Genomic DNA, 24,801 nt, shown 5'->3' with positions numbered 1-24,801 from the left:
TCCCTCCTTTCTTTCTTCCTTTTTCTTTCTTTCTCTTCCTTCCTTCCTTTTTTTTTTTTTTTTTGGCGGTACGCAGGCCTCTCACCGTTGTGGCCTCTCCTGTTGCGGAGCACAGGCTCCGGACACGCAGGCTCAGCGGCCATGGCTCACGGGCCCAGCGCTCCGTGGCATGTGGGATCCTCCCGGACCGGGGCACGAACCCGTGTCCCCTGCATCGACAGGTGGACTCTCAACCACTGCGCCACTAGGGAAGCCCTCTTCCTTTCTTTCTTTTCCCTCCCTCCCTCCCTCCCTTCCTTCCTTCTTTCTCTCCCTCTCCCTGTCTGTCTCTATCTATCTATCCAGCAAGTCTGTCTCTTTCTTTAGACAAGGATTACACAGTCGTAACATTTATGGATTAAGATACTCCTATTGTCAGAATAAGCAAATCATTTCCCTTTAAAGCTGTAGCCTTTAAAGGCCTATTTAAAAAACAGCATGAGATCCTAGAAATGACCCTTTAAAACAATGTAATAAATCAATTAAATAAATACAAGCAGGTTGTGAAAAATCGATTCCCTTCAAATTCTTATTGTTATTTACCCTTGTTATGTCATTATTCTTTGGTGACGTAAGTACCACAGTGCATCAGAATGACTGTACAATCTGGAATTAGACAAACTTGTGTTTGAATCCCTATTTTATATGTAATGCTGGGTGATTACTTCTCTCCTTGGCATTTTAGTTTCCTCATCTGTAAAATGAGTGTAATAATATCTACCATGCAGTGTTGCTATAACAATGAAATGTCATGTAAAGTACCTAACCCATTTCTACCATGTAGTAGGTGTATAATAAATACTGGGTTCCTCCCCTATATCACCTGAGAATTTTAAATGGGGGACAGAGGGCATGTTTCAGATTAAACCAATTATTTACTGTTTCAAGATATATAGAAATACTATTTAGAAAAGAGAAAGGCAGCTGTGTATTAGGTAGAGAATGTGGGCATTGAGTGCCTAAGCTTCCCTGGGATCAATATTGCAAAACTCTTGATTTTATCTTGAGGCTATTGCAAGTTGTCAGATTATCAGACTTATTTTTTATTAAAAGATTAAATACTAAGATATATTTCAAAGTCATATATAATAATTGGGAGACCACTGATGCTGTGATCAAGGAGTTCACAAGCTAGTTAGAAGACAGATGTGATAGCAAGTGATCCCCTGTGAACACTGCAGCATTATGTGTTTGGTAGAAGCCTTGCCATGGGACCAGTGGTTGGGCACGTCATCAAAAAAGTTGATTAAAGCTGTGAGTCATAAAAAGTGATACATGTATACCGTAAATATTTTGTTTAAATTTAAAACTTACAAAGGCATGTTCATTTGATATAGTGCCAACACATTTCCTTTGGGTGTGTATCTGCTGATTGCAGTGCCTACTTTTTTTTTCTCATAAACCACAATCATAATGCAATATCTAGTGCCCAATTCTAGCTGTTAAAAAAGTAAAATAAGTCAGAGGATGTAATGTCCAGCATGGTGATTATAGTTAATAATACTGTATTGCATATTTGAAAGTTGCTAAGAGAATAGATCTCAGAAGTCCCTATCACAAGAAAAAACATTGTAACTATTTATGGGAATGGATGTTAACTAGAGTCATTATGGTGATCATTTCACAATACATGCAAACACCAAATCACTATATTGCACACCTGAAAATAACATAATGTATATATCATTAAATCTCAATTTCAAAAAAGAAAACATGTGAAACAAGAGTTTAGCGACTTGGAAAGCAATTTGAATGCTGCATAAAGTTTTAGAAATTTTATTGTCTTGCCCATACCTAATTCAACAGCAGTGTTCAGCAATCCATCTTTACAATGTTGTTTGTAAATTCATTCAACTTTGTTTTCATCAAACAACATCCTTTCTTTAACCCTTCTATATCACTTATTCACAAAATGAAGTCACATAATTAGAATAAAATGCACAAATGGCATAAACAAGTTTGAGAAACACAAACATAAACTAACCATAACCTGAACATAACCATCACCGTAGTTGTGATGGTTAGGGACTCTTGGATTGTATTTACATATGGTAACTATTGTAGGTGTTTAATAATGATGCGACCTCAGGTAACTTGTTGTAAACCTCAGTTCCTGCTTTTTAAAATGATCATAACTGAGTTGTTCTAAGGAGTAAAGCACTTAGCACAATGTCTGACACATAAGATGTTCCTAAAATGTTAAGGATGACGATGATGATGATATATCGGAGAAACCTTCAAAGCCGAGAAGATGTAATCATACTTAAGGAAATAGGTTATTTTATTCCCAAGAGAATCTCTTCTTACATTTATTTTCTGTAACGGTTGTTGTTGCTGTTAACTTGTGAAAATTCTCTAGCAGACGTGTAGCCACACTTTCAACAGGCATTTAAGGCTTCACGCACTTACCGTTCCTAGGTTTTTCTAGGGACAGGGACTGTCCTAAAGGATAGGACCAAATATTTTGGAGTTGCTAGCTTCTGTTGGAAGAAATAGAAAACTTCACCACAGGCAGAGTTACAAGCAAAGGTTCTGGGTGGGGGTGAGGCAGGAAACAAACAACTAGAGCGACTTTGTGATGAACACAGCTCCTGCTAGACTGACTTAATTTCCTTTCATCATTCAACAGTGCTCTGTTTTGTGTATAAAATAAGCATAATGAAAGTTGCAATCTATCTACATGGTACCAAGTGTTTAAAAGTATTTGATTTTGTCCGTTATATAAGTTTTAGCTAAATAGGAAGCTGGAATCTCTTCCTTTGTCTTATTCTCAAGTATTGGTGTCTGCAAGCTTCTGTCCGTAACCACTTCTCACTTTGAATGCTTTCAACAGAGAAACAGACTTACTTCCATGGCCTCAACACCAACAAAACTGTATGTGTTTATCTCACTTATGAGTCTGTATGACCCTCAGGCATTTTGCATATGACACGCTCTAAAATGAACTAATTTCCACTTCTCACTCCTTTAACATGTTCCCTTTCAAAGGTTGTTTGCTCAAGCCAGACACCTGGGAACCAACCTTGACCCTTATGCCTTTCTTACTCCTCACATCCAAATAGACCTCCCAGAATTGTTAGTATTTCTTTATGAAAAAAAAAAATTAAGTTTTATTACAAAAAAATTAGATAACCATTTTTCTAAGGTAGCATTTAAAACACCTTAAATGATTAATTATGAAGGGAAGAATTGCTGTTAATAGCTGTAGAGATTGATTCTATGATATGAGGATTCTGTGACATGAAAGCTTTATGGATGAGGGAACATTTGAAATGAGATTTAAAAGAGGGGTGAGGCTTCGGGGGACGGATAGGAGGAGGCAGATACAGCATTTTAGCCAAAGGCAAGAGACATAGGGCAGAGCATCAGGAGGACCAGAGGAACCTAGTGTAGGAAGGTTGCGTTGAACGAGGACCAAGGCAAGTCGAGGGACCTGAGCACCAGAGTCATCGTTCGTCTTTGAGCAAGCAGTGCCACTGGAGTTGACGGTGAAAACTATGTTGAAACGTGAAACGGGAGGACAAAGCATAAGAGCATGGAAGAAGAAATTTGATAGTGAAGATAATAAAGAAGAATTGCTACCAGGAGAGGAAGTTGGGTGAAGAGAAGTTTTCCTTAATGAGAAGCTGTCTGGGGCAGTTTTTAGGTTAAGAAAAGGGAGAAATTGAAATGAGAAAGAGAAGCGACAATAAAGCAAGTTAATATCGCAAATAGAAGGTAGTGTGCGCACACGAGAGCATTATCTTGGAAAGGACAGCAGACAATTTTCCTCTAAGGTCATAGGGAAGGAAGAACATATGAGTGACAATAGCTGAAGAAATTTGAGGCAGAAGAAATATAATAATAAGAGAGTTTTTATTGTATGGTTCTGGACGAAGGAAGTAGGAAGTGGGCAGCTGGGCAGCATTTTAAAATACTAGTGCTGTCAGACGCAGAAAACAAACTTATGGTTACTAAAGGGGAAACGGGTGGGGGAGAGATAAATTGGATAAGTTAGGAATATGGGATTAACAGATACAAACTATCAGTACTTCATATATAACATAGATGAACAACAAGGTCCTAGTGTATAGTACAGGGAACGATATTCAATATCTTGTAATAACCTACAATGGAAAAGAATCTGAAAAAGAATAGATACGTATAACTGAATCACTTTGCTATACACCTGAAACTAACACAACATTGTAAATCAACTATACTTCAATAAAAAAAATATATCAGTGCTGGGTCACGCTTCCAAAGGTTCTGATATATGTGGCCTGACGTGGAGCCCAGGTGTCAGCATTTTAAAACATCGCCCAAGTGCTTCTAATGTCCAACCAGGGTTGAGGGAAAGGCTGGGGTGCCCATATTTAGAGTAGGTAGAGAAGGTTTGAACACCTGTTGAGATTAAAGAGCCATTAAGGAATAACATCTTTTGACTGAAAAATCAGGAAGAAGTGAGGGCCAGAGAGTAAGGAAGAGTGAACATGCAGTTTTCCTATGCATCCAGTGGACTCTGCATTCTCCCTTATTTAGTTTACTCTCATTTCTTATTACTTTCCACCTGTTGGCCTTTATTTCTGACCAACCCCACACTCTCTGCTTTCGCATGACCTCCCTTTTCATAATCTGCTTCCCTTGCTTCTTCCATCCTTCACACTTTTCAACTTTTCCTAATTTTCTGCCCATTCATTCCTTTCCACTTTCCTGTAGCCAAAGGAGCAAAAATCACTTTGGCCAGTCAGGGAACAGAAACCAGACAGTTTTGATAAATGAGCCAAGCCCGAGCTGCCTGCAGACCTGAGCAGGCTTGGAGGATACGGCACTGCCAGAGAGACTGCTCAGAGAGTTGAAGCAGGAGGAGGTAAGGGGCGAGCCACCGCCTCCCCATTTTGTGCATTTACCTGCAGAGCTATCATCTCAGGTTCTTTGGGAAAGTTGCAGTTAATGTAGATCAGTCTCAGAGTATGAGCAAAATACTGGCAACCAGTCCGTGCTTTCTTGTGCCAGTGGTGTGACTGGGAGATTATACTACTTGGAACTGTTTTAATTACAAGTGGGAGAAAGGAATTTGAAAGAGTTTGAGCTAAAAAGGAAACCATTACACAGAAATGTTCTAAGGATGCCAAAGACAGATAGGACTAAAACCAAGAACTAAAATTTTCCAGACTGTCTGTCCCTTCCTTCCCCCATATTCTGCTGGTTTTGTTTTCTTTTTCCCTCCATCTTGCATGCCCATGTTCCCTGCTGCTTTTCCATCCCAGTGGTAGAAACTGTTCCAGGGATAACAGTTCTGACCAGAGAAAGAGTGTGTGTGTGTGAGAGAGAGAGAGAGAGAGAGAAACTGCCCTAATTTTAGCACTCTTGCGAAATAATCAAGTTGGTTTATTAGGGTTACTTCCTGGTCATCTACAGCTGAGACATTCAGCTCTTCAATACCCACTCGGTGGCCTGGTGTGCAGCCCTCTAAATGAAGGGGCGTGGGGGAAACATGAAGAATCGGAGCCACCGAAAGGCAGTCGCTCTAGAGACAATCTGGTTTGGTAACTGATGTTAATTCCCCCCAAAGTTCTAAGGTTGATAATTAAGACTAAATATATCTTAGCATCCCGTTGGTAGTTCAATACATAAAATCTCTATTTTGAAACAAAATAAATAATGTATTTCTTAAATCAACTCAGGATTCACCCTAGAGAAATGCTGTAAGTGTACTTAAAGGTAAAAAAAAAAAAAAAAAAACACCTCATCTGAAAAATTACAAATGCAGTAAATTTAGGCAGGTATTAAATGTCACATATGGTCTCTAAGAGTGAAACAGAAGGTGGGATAGGGCCTCTAGTAGCGTGTTGTACACTTCACCTCACACAAAAGTGAAAAGGGCAGCTATTAGGGGACAGTCATGTGCTTGACGACAAGAGTGCGAATTTACCCTTACTATCATTCCTTTCCATTCCCTCTACAACTGTAAACCGCGTGGCTTCATTTACATTTAAAACATGTGTATGTACAAAAGTATGAGTCATAGTGGTAGTAGCAGTAGTGTCAGTGAGAGAAGTTTTTCATGTGTTTCAAGATTTGGGTTTTGTGTCACTGTATGAGAAGTCTGAGAATCATGGTGTACAAGAATGTCACTGATTATTTCACTGCATTTTTTAGCCCAGCAAATAAAACTGATGGTGGGAACTTATTGGCAATGAGAAAATAGCAATTTGTGTAAAATAGAGTTGAAGGCAAATTTCAGGAATTGTTACTTTAAGCCGCATGTCAGTGGTCATGGGAGGTCCTAACTGGGGTACAACCTGAGGCAAATTCTCTTACTCATTTTGCCTTAGACCCTCATTTTGATTTTATGGATACTATTCTGAACTAAGCTACTGTCATCTCCCGCCTGGACTACTCAAGTATCTTCCTAATTGGTTTAGCCCCATGTACTGTGGTCCCCTTCATTTTTTCTCCACGGTGTTGCCAGAGCGTTAATCTCATGATGCAGCTCTGGACCCTCAGTAACAATGTGGCTATTTACCATCACTTCCTACCTCTCCTGGGAGTCATCCAAAAGCATTGTAGTGTCAGGGTTCTCCAGAGAAACAGAACCAATAGGAGATGTATACATATATATATATATATATATACACACAAACATATATATGATTTATTGTAAGGAATAGGCTTATGCAGTTATGGGGGCTGAAGTGTCCCATGATCAGATCATCCCTGGTATAATGATAATAAGGAAGGACTGGTTTCCTGGGCTTGCAACTTGTGTAGCTGTAGAGAGCCCCATGCCCAGAAGGGCACATTTGGTTTGATGCTCTGCTGATGCCATCGTGAAAAGCATAATAATTTTATATTTTGAGTTTATGTTTTGTAAGTGAGGTCTGAAGGGACAATCTGTAAATATTTTACACACACACACATAAATAATATGGTTGACAATAAATAGCAAATAAAAAATGCCATCAGAAATTGAGAGAGTATCCATAGAAAAAAAATACACTATATTTTAGTACCTTTAAGGGCAATTTTTTTCTGACTTTGAACATGGGGCACTGTGTTCTCATATTGCACTGATCCCTGGAGATTAAGTAGTCAGTCCTGGAGAGGGAATTTTGCAAAGGCGTGAATATCAAGAGGTGGGAATTGTTCCAGGCTTTCTTGGAGGCCGGCTACTACACTAATAAATACAAGAGGATAATTCTCCCTGCTAAAAAACTATTTTTTAAAAAAAAATTATTTATTTATTTTTGGCAGCGTTGGGTCTTCGTTGATGTGCACAGGCTTTCTCTAGTTGCAGCGAGCAGGGGCTGCTCTTCGTTGCAGTGCATGGGCTTCTCATTGTGGTGGCTTCTCTCGTTGCAGAGCACGGGCTCTAGGTGCGCAGGCTTCAGTAGTTGTGGCACATGGGCTCGGTGGTTGTGGCTCGCGGGCTCTAGAGCACAGGCTCAGTAGTTGTGGTGCACGGGCTTAGTTGCTCTGTGGCATGTGGGATCTACCTGGACCAGGGCTCGAACCCGCCTCCCCTGCATTGTCAGGTGGATTCTTAACCACTGTACCACCAGGGAAGCCCTAAAAACTATTTTTAACCTTACACCGAATTTATATATGCATACATATGTGTTGTGTGTGTGCGTGTGTGTGTGTATTTACAAAATTTTGACTCACCAAAACGTTGTCACCAATAGGTACCAAACTATGGATGAGTGTTATGGAAGTAGATTTTAAAGATTTCTAAAAGGTTGTGTGTTTTTCATCAGTAGATATGTGTTTTTTAAAATCAGTTTCCTCTAAAAAATTAGTTTTTTAACAATATCATAGTTCATTGGGTGTTGTCAACATTTTTTTGTTATAAAATATCACACTGTAAAGTTAATACGGTGCTCTATGGGAATAATTCTAGTTCTAGTGCAGATGCTAAGAACTCCCTAGATATTTCTAATTTCATGCAGAGATCATTTCATACAGATATAATTCTTTTTTTTTTTTTTTTTTTTTTTTTGGTGGTACGCGGGCCTCTCACTGTTGTGGCCTCTCCCGTTGCGGAGCACAGGCCCCGGATGCACGGGCTCAGCGGCCATGGCTCACGGGCCCAGCTGCTCCGCGGCATGTGGGATCTTCCCGGACTGAGGCACGAACCCGTGTTCCCTGCATCGGCAGGAGGACTCTCAACCACTGCGCCACCAGGGAAGCCCCGTACAGATATAATTCTTAATGATCTATCTCCTAGTATTTTTATAGGCCAGTTATATGCTGCTAGGGTTATACACAGGTTTTACAGGTGAGCTTTACCTCATATATAAAAATACAATTCATGCTCTGTATTCTGGATGTATAGTTTCCATAGCAGTGGCCTTCTAGTCTTGTCAGAGAGTTGTCATTGAAAATAGATCATAATAAAAGAAAAAAAGTCAAAGGGAAATTATGCAAATTCAGCCATATTAAAAAAAAAATCTTAGTCTTTGTTTTGGTGTTCTTCTATATTCACTCATAGTCTGAAACTACAGCTGACCGCAGAACAACTCTGATAAGCATGGAAGCGAGGTTTCACAAAACAAAGATGAAAATACGTTGTTAGCTTTCAAAAGCTAATAGGACCTGTAAAGTATATTTAAGAATGTAAATTGAGAATTTCCAGGTACTAAGATAAAGTTCTAAGAATTATTTCTTTACACACAGGGTTCAAAAATTTCATAATTTAATGGTAAAATAAAATAGGATACATTATTTGAAATTCAAAATATTGAGCTAATGGACTCCCCTCAGTTCACATCACAGAATAGCTAATAAGATTCTAAACACCCTGACTGAGATTAAAACTGGTTATATTTGACTCTTTAACTATATCCCTGAAACTTATTTCCATTTCTACAGAAAGAAAACCAGACATTTTTGTACATTCACTTCGATGTTCAGAAAAAAAAAAATCCTCTGCAACTGATCTGATGTCAGAAAAACAGCATCAAATGTATTTTAAATCAGTATTGGCTGTGACTTTGTCAAGCCTATGTCAAAGATGTTTATTCTCTAATAGGTCAAAAGAGGCAGTTACTGTTAATAGAAGGGCCAAGAGGCAGCTAGATATTTAACATTTTTTCTTTTCCTTTTAAGACTAAAACAGTAATATATTGTTTTAATATATCAATATATCAATAGAACAAAAATGAGTAGACATATATCAATAGAACAAAAATGAGTAGACATTTCCTAAATCTCTTAAAGTTTAAATAGCAAGCCAGGATATTGCATGCTGAATCTATTAGTCAGATTTTTTCTTCCATAGCACTTATCATCCTCTGACATATATATTTACTAGATATTTTATTTATTTATCTATTTATTTGTTCCTTCCACTAAAAGTTAATCGTTCTTCAATGACGGCAGATGCTTTATTAACTACTATATCTTCAGAATTTAGAATAGTAGTGGACACATGGTAGCCACTTAATTATTTGTTAAATAAATAAACTGATCTTTAGGTTGTCTTCAGTTTACTAAAAGATGATTTTTAAACTGTGTCATGGGCAAGAAAAGGCAGCGTGAGCCTGGTTGTTTTACATGATGACAAATTTACTTTTGGGTTTCTACCTTATTTCTGTTGCTGTGTTCAAAGTTAGCTTTTTGAAGACTTTCCTGTATCTAAACCTAGTTGGAAATGATATTAACAGCCAGTCAGTTCAATAAGACATGCCAGGAGCTGCAGGTATTGGTATTACTTCTGGTCTCTAGGAGCCTAAATGTTGAGCAATATACTTTGAGGAATTTCAGATTTGGAAAGGACAATTCCGGAAACTGCCGTAATTTGTGAAGAATAGAAAAAGTATGATGCTGACAATGATACTGCTTTTTCTAGACTAGACTCAATACATTAGGATGAGTTAGTATTCACTATTTTATGGATGCCAGCTTCCAAAGAGGAATATGTAAGTGATTTTAATGGTGATAAGTAATATGAGAAGGACGACCACTATGGTATAGAACTGTGACTACTGTGACTGTCAACCCACTTAGGATGAATTAGAAGAAAAGTGTTCCCAGTCTATGAATACCCATTGTAATGTGGAATAAATAAACACAGAAGGCTCCTTAAGAGATTATGAAGATGGGGTGGCAATAGGTAGCATTCCAGAAGTTGCTGTATGGTTTTAGAATGCAGGTACTTCCACAGCTGTATGAATGATTCTTTTTACTAAGTATCAAAAGTCGTTACTATAGAATGAACAGCTGCTATAGTGGAAGGGCAGCAAATGAGTAATACTTTCCATCCTTGAAGCTTCCTAATTCAAGGTAGGTACATTTTTGCAACATGTTTGGAAATCATATATTTAGGATAATGAGAGACATGTCAGTTCATAGATGCTTTTGAATAAAATAGAAGAACCAATATTAGGTGGCACACATAAAACTCAAAGTCCAGAGTTAGAGAAGTTCCAGGGCTGTTTGATTCAGTGGTTCTAGGATGCCACCAAAGATCCAAATTCTTTCCACATTGTCAAACTGACAACCCCATCGGGTTGATTCACCCCCTACCCATGCCAGACCACTATACCCTTAAGATGGCTGCGCAAGCTAATCATGACATTCCCACAGGATGTTAAAGAACTAGAAGATAGTCTACTCTCCTCACCACACCTCCACTCCCAAAAAGGAACTTTCCCAGGTGCCTTTATCATGTCACCTTGGCCAGAATTGCATCATATGCTTATTTCTAAATTGAGCACTGGAAAAAAGACATGGTGCAACCTTAATCTGACCTTAGGAATCAAGATTTGCAGGTGGAGAAGGATTCAAGTTACTCTGAAGCACAGGGCTATCTGAGACTTGTACACAAGGTTCTGAGAGTAAGGCAGAGGGAGGAGGAATGGCTATAGGGTTGACACCCCACAGTCTGTCATTAGGCTATATATGGGATGGGACCTTGATAGTAATGGTAAGAATTTATTGAGAGTTTACTTTGGGCCAGGCATTGTGCTAAACACTTTGCAGCTATCTGTTTGGATGGCCAAAAGGTGTTTTACTGCTTAGAAGAGAGGAGATATCAAAAGGACAGTTGAGAAGTCCCATTCTCTCAACTCCTTTCACTTGGGACGAATCAATCCATTCTTCATAACAGAGGAGGAGGCTCTTTAGAAATATGAGAATCAGATCAGTAATTTTAGCCATTCTAGGTAGTTTAACCAACTTCTCAAGTTCAATGGCGAACATTAACACTATTCCTTTGGCTATTTTGACCATGTTCAATTTTTTTTTTTTTTTTTGCTGTACGCGGGCCTCTCACTGTTGTGGGCTCTCCTGTTGCGGAGCACAGGCCCCGGATGCGCAGGCTCAGTGGCCATGGCTCACGGGCCCAGCCGCTCCGCGGCATGTGGGATCTTCCCGGACCTTGGCACGAACCCGTGTCCCCTGCATTGGCAGGAGGACTCTCAACCACTGCACCACCAGGGAAACCCCATGTTCACTTTCTAAAAAATATTTTAGTAGTGGCTTAGCAAGCCAGGGTGGTGAGAGTAGTCCACCCCAGATGCAGGCAATAAGAATAGGCACCATCTCATCTGGAAGTTGAATGGGTTCTGGAAATCTAATGTACAGTGCAGTGATTATAATCAACAGTACTGTATTACATACTTCAAAGTTGCTGGGAGACTGCATCTTAAATGTCCTCAACACAAAAGAGAAATGATAACTATGTGATGTGATGGAGGTGTTAGCTAACTGTATGATGGTAATCATACTGCAGTGTATAAATGTATCAAGTCAGCATGTACACCTTGAACTTATAAAATGCTACGTGTCAATTATATCTCAATTTAAAAAAAATTAGGCACTGATGTAAAACAATTTAAAACAATAATAAAATCAAGTAAAGATCCATCTTATTTTTAATAATACCATCCACCTGCAGTGTTTTAAACGTCAGTGATAAAGTACCCCTCCTAGAAAAGAATCTTGTTGATCTAATTTCTAAATTGCTTTTTTACTGTTGGGTTTCAATAATATATTAAGGGCTTCCCTGGTGACTCAGTGGTTAAGAATCCGCCTGCCAACGCAGGGGACATGGGTTTGAGCCCAGATCAGGGAAGATGTCACATGCTGTGGAGCAACTAAGCCCGTGTGCCACAACTACTGAAGCCTGTGCACCTAGAGCCATGCTCCGCAACAAAAGAAGCCACCGCAGTGAGAAGCTCACGCACTGCAACAAAGAGTAGCCCCTGCTGGCCATAACTAGAGAAAGCCCGCACACAGCAACGAAGACCCAACACAGCCAAAAATAAATAAATTAAATAATAATAATATATTAAAAGCATATATTAAAAATATGCATTAATATATTAAAGCATATATTAAAAATATGCTCAAATTAGCATATTTTTATTATCTTTTGATAAGTATTGTATTTTACACAAAAGTAAGTTCAGAGAACTCCCAGATAGTCAATCCCAACACCCACAGACTCAGGGATACACACTCTATTCGAGAATCTGTTTGCGATAGTTCAAAATTATTTAATTATTCAAACTTGCTTTGGGTACCAGTTATATCTCCAACCTCCCCAATTCCTGCTTTTAAGCAGTAGATTAGAAATAAACAAGGATATTATATTTATAAAATGCTGATATTATAAATTTTATGTACTATAAATATATAGCATATAAAATTTATATTAAATATAAACATAATATTTTACTATCAATAAGTAGATGAATTATAATTATATAGATTATATCATTATAAAGATGAAGAGGGACTTCCCTGGTGGTCCAGTGGTTAAGACTCTGTGCTCCCAATGCAGGCAACATGGGTTTGAACTCTGGTCAGGGAACTAAGATCCCACATGCTGCACGGTGTGGCCAAAAAAACAAAAAGGATGAAGAAACAGAACTTGAATTAATTCAATTCTGTTACTCTATGTGACAATTTGGGGGTTTTATTTGTATTTAAAATTTAAAACAGTGAAAGGTTATAAACCAGAGATGTCATGGGGTTTATTTTTGTAAATGTAAATTTTAGTTCACACATGAAATACTTTACTTAATTTGAATAATATTTAAATAGAACCTTTAAAAGTTATCTATGTGGATATAACTACTCTATCATGTCAGTAACTAAGTAGCATTCCATTATAAGTGTATACCATATTGTATTTAACTACCTCACTATTGAGAAACACTTGGCCTAAGTCCACCAACTTTACTTTAGCTGTGAAATTCCTGCATGGCATGTTGGCTCAATTCTCACAGATCTAAGAGTTAATGAGACTGGAAGGAAATACTTAGAATATGTAAATGACAGATTTTGACTTTATAATTGTTAAGAAACTAAAACTAGATTTTATATCTATTTTTAAAAGCTGAATTGAATGTTGCATTATAAAATCTATTAATAACTCAAATTTTCCATTCGTTTACAAATCTTTAACAATTTCTAATAAATTCTCTTGCATTACAGCACAAAAATGCTGTGCTACTCATAGATGATTAAGAACTGCATTATTCTAGTTTAGTGTTTCCATTCCACAGAAGTTATCACATAAACCACCAGAAAGAATAGAATCCAGTTCTATTTGTGACATCTCTGCAAAATTATCACAATATTCCATGAGTATTTGAAAAAACAAAGTAATAATAGGCATTTCTATTGAGAGTTTCTTTGCCCATGAAGGACATAACCAAATTTACTTCTAGCAGAAACTCATTTGACACATACTGACCAGAATATATTAACAGAGAATTGTTTGCATTGTGTAGAACATTAAAATGATATTCCATTTGACCTTTTTATTTCAGTAACACAATAATGAACATATTTAATTCTTACATATTTCAGCTTAGTGGTGAACCATTTCCTCCATATTACTCCTGCTGCCTCCACTTCAAATTTATCATAATTACTCTCTTGGTGGTTCATCAAATCTACAAATACGGTAAACATGACCAACCAAATATGATTTTTTGACTTTATTGAGATATATTTGACAAATAAAAATGGTACATATTGAAGGTGTACAACTTGATGTTTTGATAAACATCACTTTTTTGTGTTTTTGTTTTTGGTGGTGAGAACACTTAAGATCTACCCTCTTAGCAAATTTCAAGTATCCAATACCATATTGCTAATTATAGTCACCATCTTCTACATTAGATCTCTTGAACTTATTCATCTTCCATAACTGAAACTTTGTACCTTTTGTCATAAGCCTTCAATTATTCTTAAAAACAATTAACTGCAAATGTGCTGGCATAATTTTACAAAATACATCTAATTTGAAAAGCAGATTATTCCTAATTTACCAGACTGAAATATTCAAACACTAAAAATATACAAATATTCCATAACCATACATATAAAAGTAGTATGTGTTCAGTAGTGGCTCTCAAGACAGGGCAGCCAGAGCTTAATATTCATTGTCATTTGACATTCTTGACAATGTGCAGAAAATCATGCTATGTACAGGATTCAGAAGAGATAACAAATGCCTTTTGTGGGGGAAAAAATATGAGTGTCAATGTGTCTAAAGCACATTCAATGACATGTGCTTTATTATTTGTATGCCCCATGATAATCCTAGAAGTTAGGCCCATTTAATAGATAAGGAGATAGAGCCTCAGAAGGGTTCATAAATTAGCCAAGGTCATACACCTGGTAAATGGCAGAACTGGAATTTTCACCCAGCTGTCTGGGAACTTAAAACCCATGTGCTTTTGCAGTACTATACTGTCTTCGTTTTGGAATTTATAACATATAATTGGGGAAGGATGACACACATGTGAAACATCTAAGTAACAGTGAAAGTCAAATATGATTTTGTACCAGAATGAGTGGTCCAGTGTGTGTGTGTGTGTGTGTGTGTGTGTGTAGCTAGAGAGAGTAATACAACTTAGAGAAGTGTAGTTGAAGAGGTTTTTGTCTCCTATTGCTCAAGTTTAGAGGATCTGCATTTTTTTTCTCAACCTCTGTAAAGTTGAGAGATTTAACATACATTATTTTAAACTAACTTTAGGTAAGTGATAATTACCCAAATATTTACTAATTTGATGAATTTCTACAAGTCCTTTTTTCTGTCTTCACAGAGAGAGTATAAATTACTAATCATTCTCAGTCAGTGGTTCCTTGTAAATGAAATATCTAAATTCATAATCGATCTGTTATATGAAATTGCTGTTATACAAGAGCATTTCCAGTAAAGATATTTCCCTCCAAAATGAAATTTTATACAATCTAACATTCGTGAAAGAGGTAAATAAATGGGTTTTGCAAAGACTGTTCATCAGGACCTTTTTTTAATAGAGGGAAAAAAAAGAAATAATTAAATACTAGTGGAAAATGGTGTTTCCCCTTTGGGAAATGCACTCATTTAGGCTGACAGCCCCCCGAACATTCAGTAAATACCTCCTCTTGTCTGCATAGAGTGCCAGTGTGTGGAGAAGCTAATGAATGCATGTCCAAATTGAACCTCTTTGGTTGGCAGATTTTCCTCCATCTCTATCAGCTCTTGAGAAGAAAACACTTCTCTTGACCTTTTAAATAGCTAGACTTCAAAATAATTTTAGAATTTGCATATTTTTTTCTGAACCCTGGGCACATACAATACAAATATAATCTTTACCCTATTTACCTTTTTCTAAATAACAAAAACGAGATAGTGATCCCCTTGAGACAGGACACATGTCTTATTCACTTTGTCATCCTCACAATGATAATCGTGCTCAGCACATAGAAAATAGTTCAAAAATACTACTTGGGTTATAAAATAAATGTCATACAAAAAAGAAGAGGAAAACAAATTTCCAAATGCAGCTGGGGATAAAAGTGTTAAATATTAGATAAAAGCGTTAAATATTATATAGTATCTGACTTTTGACAAAAAAAATACTAATCAGGGTTTTCAAAATTCAGTCACTCACTTTTTTCTTTAAACCTTTTAGTGTCTCCAGTAATGTACTAGCTGGAAGGTATACCTAAATGTTGTGAATTTTCAAAGTGAACGTAGAAAGCTTGAAAAAGGCAGGACATACATAGAATAAACAGGCCTTGCCTGAGCCCTGAAAAGGGCGAGATGCCATTATCACAGCCTTTTAAATATCTGTGAGTTAGTTATAATAACAATTACTGTGGATATTTATGTTATTAAGAAAATTACTTGGCAGAAAGAACACTGCACAATATTAGCTCAACTCCCAGTGCACCTAACTGATAAATCTAATAGACTCAAATATATACTGCATACACTGTAATATTTAAACAGAAATATCTATACAATCTAATATATACAGAGGTAGTTCTGTTTCTCTGCAAGCTTTATCTGAAAGCCCAGATTTGTCTTTTAACCATTTATCCTCAGACCTGTAGAAAATGTGTCCCTTTGGCGGGGGGAGTGGGGGGGTACCATACAATGAGGTTCAAATTTAATAATCACAAAATTAACATGCTGTCTCTAAGGCAGCAGCAAACACTAAATCAAAGTCCAGAACATCAATACAGGAAATCTATTCCTCCTTTGAAATTTGGGAACAATTTAGGTATACAGAGTTTTTCTTAATGCTACGGTTAATGCTAAAATTTAAATTACATGCAAATCTTCCAATTCAGGGGGAAAAAGAATCATAAAACGCTTCTGCTGAATCTAAACAGCCTACTCCCTTCTGCAGGACCCTCGTGCACCAGTTCTCTTAGACACCAGTGATCAGGCTAGTCAGTCTTTCTGGAAAGTTAGAGTGAACTTCTGTCCAGGTTTTCCCAAGACTATCGCTAAACATGCTTTATGGTCCCAGTGTAATTATTAATGAAGCCCACTGTCACTCCCCAGTGTCTCAGTCTGGATAATAAATTATAGAGTTACCCTATTTTAGGTTAAGGCAACAAATAGGAAATTTTATTAATGATATGGGTTGGTTGCTAATGAGATTTAACTAAGAAAGTTTTATTTATATAGTAACTTTCCATGAAGTAAGCTTTCTTTTAAAGAAGCAGGAAAATGCTTTATTAAATAAAATTTTTAAAGAGATTTTGCAGCCCTTTTTAGCAGCTGCAAAAATTTTTCTTAGAGTCCAATTGGAATTAAAAAAAAAAAAAGAAAAGCAGTCTTGAGAAAATTCCTGAAAGAGGCTTCGCTTTTCTTAAAATAGGGCTTTATTTGAGGCACCAGCCTATGGTTGTATTTCTTCCTACCCAGAGAACGACAGACACTCAACATCAAGTCTTTGGCCATAATTCTGCTGTAGACATTAGTGTATCATCCTGTCCATATGTGATTGAGTGTGAACTGTTAGCTCTAGAATGTGAGCTCCCATCTGTCAGAGACGAAGTTTGTTTCTCCTGTGTTATAATGTCCACGACAATGCCTAAGTAGACAGGCAACAAAACCAATATACACAAAGTGCTATCACCGGTGTTGGCTTAAAGGCAGAACATGTTGGCCCAAGGTTGTTTTCTAATTCAATTAGTATTTATAGAAAGCCTATGTGCCAGGCCTTTCAACACAAATTTTTTATTTGATCCTAATAACAACCTGTGAGGTATGTGTTACTTTACAGGTGGGGAAATAGAGAGCCAGAAAGATTAAGTGACTTCCTTGAAGTCACTTAGCTGGTAATTGATGGATGGTTGATTCAAATCCAGGCTGATTGATTCACATGTGTGCTCTTTCTGCCCCACCTCTGCTTACATGTCTGGCTCCAATCTTTGATGGTCTGGCTGAGAAGAGTTTTCAGATGGGTAGAAAACCACTTCCTGCTACACTGAAATAATCCCTGCGTGGAGGTTAAATTGAATATTCCTATTTTACTTGAAAAATCTTCAACTCTTGCCTTAGAAAAAAAGTGGCATCAGACGGCATCATCCTTATCTTTTTTCCTTCTCCCATCTGCCCTTGACCATTTTATGAAGACAATTGTATATTTCAGTGGGAAGACTATTATTGTACTGCCTCAAGACGGCCTTATCTTCTCCATTTCATTTATTTTTTGATGATGTAAATGGGCTAAGTTCTTCAGCCTTTTCAACTTCAAAAATGAAAAGTTGGCTCTAAAATTAAATAGTATCAAGAGCCCACAAAAGAGTGGGAAAATTTGAGATTCTTTTCATTCCGCTTTCAAGGATCATTGAATCATTTGGTTACAGAGATATCTGAAATATAGTTAACAGATATCAAAAAAAAAAAAAAGTCCTGGGCTACTTGCAGTTATGGATGCCATAGATGTCAAAACTTCACATGTGGGATGAAAGATGGTCCATACTATGGAAGAAGAGAATCCAGTACCTCTTCCAAAATATTTATAAATTACAAAGGAGAAGATAGTAACTGTAGAATGGAGAAACTTGGCAGACACCAGTTTTACAAAGTGATCAAGGTTAACATAACCTATGATATGTTGACATCATATATTCCCTGATATGATACATGGAGAGGGACACATCACATCTCCAGTATTCTCACCAAAAATACATAACCTCAATCTAATCATGAGAAAACATCAAACAAAACCAAACTGATGGACACTCTACAAAATAACTGACAAGGCCACTTCAGAAGTCAATTTCATCACATGTCAGAGACATGACAACTAAATGCAACACGAGCTCCTAAGCAGGATCCTAGAAACAGTAAAAGGACATTAATAAACAAAAACTGGAGAAGTTTTAATGAAGTCTGTGACTTAGGTAATAGTATTATACCAATGCTGATTTCGTAGTTTTGGTAATTGTACTACAGTTATGCAAGCAATTAACATTAAGGGAAGCTGTGTGAAGAAAATAAGTTAACTCTCTGTGCTGTATTTACAACTTTTCTATCCTTCTAAAATTTTTTCTAAACAGAAAGTTTTTAAAACTGAAACAAAATGTATCAGAATATTAAGAGCAGTGATCTTTGGATAGTGAAAATATAGATGATTTTTATTTTCTCCTTCATACTTTTCCATTTTCTAAAATTTCTACAATGAGTATGTGTATTCAGAGAAAGACATGTTTTTATCTTTATTTTTAGTCAGGAAATTCCTTATGTGTGGCTTTGGTTGTGAAAAATTAACACACTTTTATTTTAAAAAGATATGCAAAAAATTTTATACTGTATGTTAGAAAATATCTGAAAACTTTAACAGCAAAGATTTGGCTTTTGATAGGAGAGATCCCCTGCCAGTTAATGTTGTCTTTGTATAGAAACTTAAATTTTCATTGAGTCATCCTTTACGTTCTAATTACAAGCAGACTCACCATTTTTGAAAACTAAAACGATCCCTGATATAATGAGTATATGTGGAAAATGCTGCTTTCTCTCGAATAGTTGAAGAATGTCATGATACCATCTTTCAATCTCATGCTCAACTATAACTCCAGATACTGTTTTCAATTTTCAAAGTATTAGGAGTCCACAAAATATATTTGTTTTAAGAAAAACTTAGCTCTTTCTTGGATGTTTTGGGAGGCACTGTAGGATTTCACAGTGTCTCCAAGCCATTATTTTGACATATTATTTCCTAATATGTAGCTGTGGTAGATGGGACTGAAAGGAAGCCTGTTTCCTTTTAGGCTACTGGACAAATGACAAGGAATAGATGAACCAGGCTTCCACTGTTATCATTAGTTGGAACCTGAGTGGTCCACTGTGAAAACACCTCCATCTTAGTTTCCAAGTAATTCGAACATTCTGTTTAAAGTTAAAGTAAATCTAATTTCAGGAGAGCTGTGGAAAACTGAGCAGTGAATGAATGGAAGGCTGATGCGATAGGAAACCTAAATCATTCTTTTATCCTTCCTCTTCCCCATCCCCTCACACATCCGGAACCATTTTTCACATTGTGAAGGAAAGATGTTACTTTTTTTTTTTTTTTTTTTTTTTTCCGGTACGCGGGCCTCTCACTGTTGTGGCCTCTCCCGTTGCGGAGCACAGGCTCCGGACGCGCAGGCCCAGCGGCCATGGCTCACGGGCCCAGCTGCTCCGCTGAACGTGGGATCTTCCCGGACCGGGGCACAAACCCGTGTTCCCTGCATCTGCAGGCGGACTCTCAACCACTGCGCCACCAGGGAAGCCCAGGATGGTAACATTTTTACTTTCAAAAGTAGAGCAAAGAAGATATGACAAGATTATTTTGAGAGCTTTACTAAACAGGATATATTTGAAAGGTGTCTATTTATAGTATATATACAAACATATATATGTATACATGATATATAATATTCACAGTAAGTGGTGTAATGACAATTTAAACATAAATTCTTATGCTCTGACACTATCAACTCTGTCTACTAGGGGAGATGAATGCAGGCAGGATCTCTGAACAATAACTTTTGGGGGAAATATAAAAGAAAAAAATTTTATTACACTTTAGAAAATAGGAATTTAGCTTAGTATTATAGCGCTTTAGTGCGTTCCACATTTTATCCCATCATGATTATTCGTGGTTAATAAAAGTGTCATCATTTAATGATGGGCACTTGGATACTCGAGTTTGGTCTCCTCTAGATCTTTCAAGGATTCATAACATGGAATTAAGATTTGTCCATTGTTCACAGGGCTTTCAGCTCAAAGGTGAAGGGACAATTCTGCTTGACAGTGCCTTAGAATTTGCTTTAATCTAAACACTAGGATAGTAGTTGGAATATGTCTTGTCTTTAATACATGTTTTTTCTCATAAGTTTGAATTTTAGGTGGGTGGAGTCAAGAGACAGTTGCCTGGTAATTGACAGGAATACATGATCAAAGTGTTAGATGGAGCTTAGTGGTGGAGCTTTGTCATTGCATCTTTCAAAGACAGTTTTCTTTGGATGGTCTGTTTTATTTGGCTGGCCTGTTTTATTTGGCTGGCCTGTTTTCCTCAGAGCAATTTTTTCAGTAAAGGTAACGAGACATGAAAAGTACACAAACACCTCGAGGGGCATTCAGATGAAAACTGTTATAAGCAAGATATTTGTTCAGCTCATCCTAGATAATTTAGCAACTTTGGCTACCACCCTCTGAGATCAAGTAACTGAATTTGAATGTTATTTAGACTAAAAGGAATATATTGTTAGAATATTTATTTTGCTATAACTTTAATACAGTACAATTAACCTATTAATTAAATTGTAAAAAGGAAAACATCAACTTGTTTTTATTTGAGTATTTTAGAATTGGTGACCTATTGTAAGATTACACATGCCTAAGAAACTCTATTCAAAATTACTTTTTTTCTCCTCTGAAAATATCTTAGGCAACTATACTTAAATTATTATATTAATACTAATAATGAATTTTTCCAAAGGCTTTTATTGGTTGCTATTTTACTCACTAGATTTCCTGCCGTTGAAACTCACTGCAACTGTTACCACACGTCCAATCAAGTGTTTGTCTGCAAAGCAGAGTGACTACAAGAGTGTAAGTAGGTGGCAGTGGGTAGGGAAATGGTGATGCAGAAGTGTGAGATGTTCTGTGGGTGCTTTTTATGCACCATCTCTTTGAGTCAGCCTCCCACCACTGCAATTCTATGTCCACTGTCCCGCCAGCCTTAACCCCAAGTTCTTTGCTAGGTTGTCTCATCTCATCCTCCCAACCCCAGAGAGACCTTTCTCTGACCATCCCCTCTAAAGTGGCCTCCCCAGTAAGTCTCACTCTGATTACCCTACTTACTTACTTCTTTATCAATATATGTTTATTTTTATTATCCCTGGATTTAGCTTCTCTCTTGCCTGCTTTGTGCTTAATTTATCCCTAATGCCCAGCAAAGTGGGTGGCCTGTGGAGCAGCTTATTAAATATTTTGCTTAACAAGTGAATGAAGGATCCTTTCAACAGTCCTGTGACGGAGATAAAGGTATCCCCAGTTCACAGAAAAGGAAACAGTGCCGGAGAGATTACATGACTTACTACACAGCTAAAAATGGAAAGGCTAAAATTTAAACCTAAGTGTTTCTTTTTTTTTTTGAATTTTATTTATTTTTTATACAGCAGGTTCTTATTAGTTATCTATTTTATACATATTAGTGTATATATGTCCATCCCAATCTAAAACCAAGTGTTTCTGACTCAAAATTTTTCCTGCCCCATCAAAGCTTCAATTAGTTGGCTTTTAAGACTTTGGGTAAATTACATTCTTAAAATTGTCATAACATTTTTATTCTTTGTGCAGGCAACTGTTCTCCTATATTAACCCTGTATAAGCTGCACAGCACCTGAAAAAAAAAAAGTAAATGCTTAAATGAGCTAACATAGCACATACAGTTTAAGCAATGCAGGAGCATTTTATTTGCCTTCTAACTTTCTTTCCCCTAAAAACATTTAGTGTTTTTAATGATATTCCCATTCAGATGTTTAGATCTTCTCTACACCAAGGTTATTTCATTCTTTCTCTAGGTACTTCCCTCAAACCATGGTGATTTTTCAATAAAACAGAAAAAATACCTATGGCATAAATTTTCTGCCCTACTTCATTATTAAACTGGGTAAAACTGAATTGAGGGGAAAGGTAGCATTTGTCTGCAAAGTGTTGGTCTAATAAATAAATAAGTGTATTTCTGAAGAAATTGAATCTTCAAATCATAATGTTTTTTTAATTCAACAAACATTTTTATTTTATTTAAAAAATTTTTTTATTGGATTATAGTTGATTTACAATATTGTGTTAGTTTCTGCTGTACAGCAAAGTTAATCTGATATACATATACCCACTCTTTTTTAGATTCTTTTCCCATATAGGTCATTACAGAGTATTGAGTAGAGTTCCCAGTGCTATACAGTAGGTCCTTATTAGTTATCTATTTTACATATAGTAGTGTGTATATGTCAATCCCAATCTCCCAATTTATCCCTCCACTCCCTTTCCCCCTGGTAACCATGTTTGTTTTTTACATCTATGACTCTGTTTCTGTTTTGCAAATAAGTTGTACCATTTTTAAAGATCCCACATATAAGCAATATCATATGATATTTGTCTTTCTCTGTCTGACTTACTTCATTCAGTATGACAATCTCTAGGTCCATCCATTGTTGCGGTAAATGGCATTATTTCATTCTTTTTTATGGCTGAGTAATATTCCATTGTATATGTGCCACATCTTCTTTATCCATGCCTCTGTCGGTGGACATTTAGGTTGCTTCCATGTCCTGGCTATTGTAAATAGAGCTGCAATGAATGTTTTGGTACATGACTCTTTTTGAATTATGGTTTCTCAGGACATACGTCCAGTAGTGGGATTGCTGGGTCATACGGTAATTCTATTTTTAATTTTTTGAGGAAACTCCATACTGTTTTCCATAGTGGTTGTACCAATTTACATTCCCACCAACAGTGCAAGAGGGTTCCCTTTTCTCCACACCCTCTCCAGCATTTATTGTCTGTAGACTTTTTGATGATGGCCATTCTGACTGGTGTGAGGTGATATCTCATTGTAGTTTTGATTTGCATTTCTCTAATTAGTGATGTTGAGCATCTTTTCTTGTGCTTCTTGGCCATCTGCATGTCTTCTTTGGAGAAATGTCTATTTAGATCTTCCACCCATTTTTTTGATTGGGTTGTTTGTTTTTTGTATATTGAGCTGCCTGAGTTGTTTGTATATTTTGGAGATTAATCCCTTGTCAGTCAATTCATTTGCAAATATTTTCTCCCATTCTGTGTTGTCTTTTGTTGTTTATGGCTTTCTTTGCTCTGCAGAACTTTTAAGTTTAATAGATCCCATTTGTTTATTTTTGTTTTTATTTTCATTACTCTAGGAGGTGGATCCAAAAAGATCATGCTGCAGTTTATGTCAGAGAGGTTCTGCCTATGTTTTCCTCTAAGAGTTTTATAGTATCCGGCCTTACATTTAGGTCTTTAATCCATTTTGAGTTTATTTTTTGTGTATGGTGTAAGGGAGTGTTCTAATTTCATTCTTTTACATAATGGGATTTTTAAAACTGGTTTTAAATTCTAGTTTTTTTGTCTTATATGTTATCCATTTAAAAATCTGTTTAGTAATATATTTCACGAAGCAGGTAGGTGTAATCAGATATCAAATTTCATTAGCCTTCTGTCTTCTGGTAGCATTTTTGCAGATATATGAATATTCATTATTCAGTGAATGTATGAGGAAGTGAATATTTTGCCTGCAAAGCTCAAAAGAATAGATAGCTGTTTTACACACACACACACACACACACACACACACACACACACACACACACACACATATATTAGTCATTAATGCTGCTCACCAAATAATTTTCTCTCTTTCTAGGCACATAGGAAGATTTCCCTTTCTGCCTTCTGATATTTGGGTGGCCATGAGATGGGATTTGGCAGTGAAGTGTGATCATAATGTCACATGTCACTGCTGGACAAAAGCATAAAGCATAAAGCACTGTCTGCCGCATTCCAGTTTTCTTCCCTCAGTAATTATGAAGCTCAGAGATGGGACCTCCCTCAAGGTAAGCACAGAGGATAACACAGAGCAGAGGTCCCTAGACAACCGGCCATGGGCATGTGGCAAAGAGCAAGAAATAGACTTTGGCCTTTAAGCCACTGAGAAGTTTCTGTGGTTTGTTACGGTAGCATAAGCAAGTCTTTCTTGCCTGATGTATATATTTAGATGTTTTAAAACCAACAAAGAAACTTGCTGTCAACTCTGTTTCTTTTGAGTGACATTCACATGACAAAAGTGGTTGAAAAGCAAACACATTTGAGGGGGAGTCTAGGTGGTGATATGGACAAAACACTTGATTAAAAGGTAACCAGATCTAGCTTCAACTTTGCTACCACCGACCTCTGAGACGTTAGGCAATTCAACTCATGTGATGATCTCATAGTTTTATCACTTTTTAAATGGTGGTTTGGATCAC

At 36.9% G+C, this 24,801-nt stretch overlaps 1 long non-coding RNA gene across 1 annotated transcript in view; it reads left to right on the top strand.

Moving 5' to 3' along the window:
* LOC307191707 overlaps nucleotides 1-24,801 on the top strand; it is a 56,478-nt gene that overhangs the window by 28,166 nt on the left and 3,511 nt on the right. The window contains exon 2 of the long non-coding RNA XR_013829829.1: nucleotides 24,201-24,390. This is a non-coding gene — a long non-coding RNA (uncharacterized lncRNA). The remainder of the gene's footprint in view (nucleotides 1-24,200; nucleotides 24,391-24,801) is intronic.

The sequence above is a fragment of the Stenella coeruleoalba genome, assembly GCF_951394435.1.
Source record: "Stenella coeruleoalba genome assembly, chromosome: 9".
NCBI lineage: Eukaryota > Metazoa > Chordata > Mammalia > Artiodactyla > Delphinidae > Stenella > Stenella coeruleoalba.
Note: the sequence above shows the minus strand (reverse complement) of the source record. Positions and strands in the feature narration are given on the sequence as shown.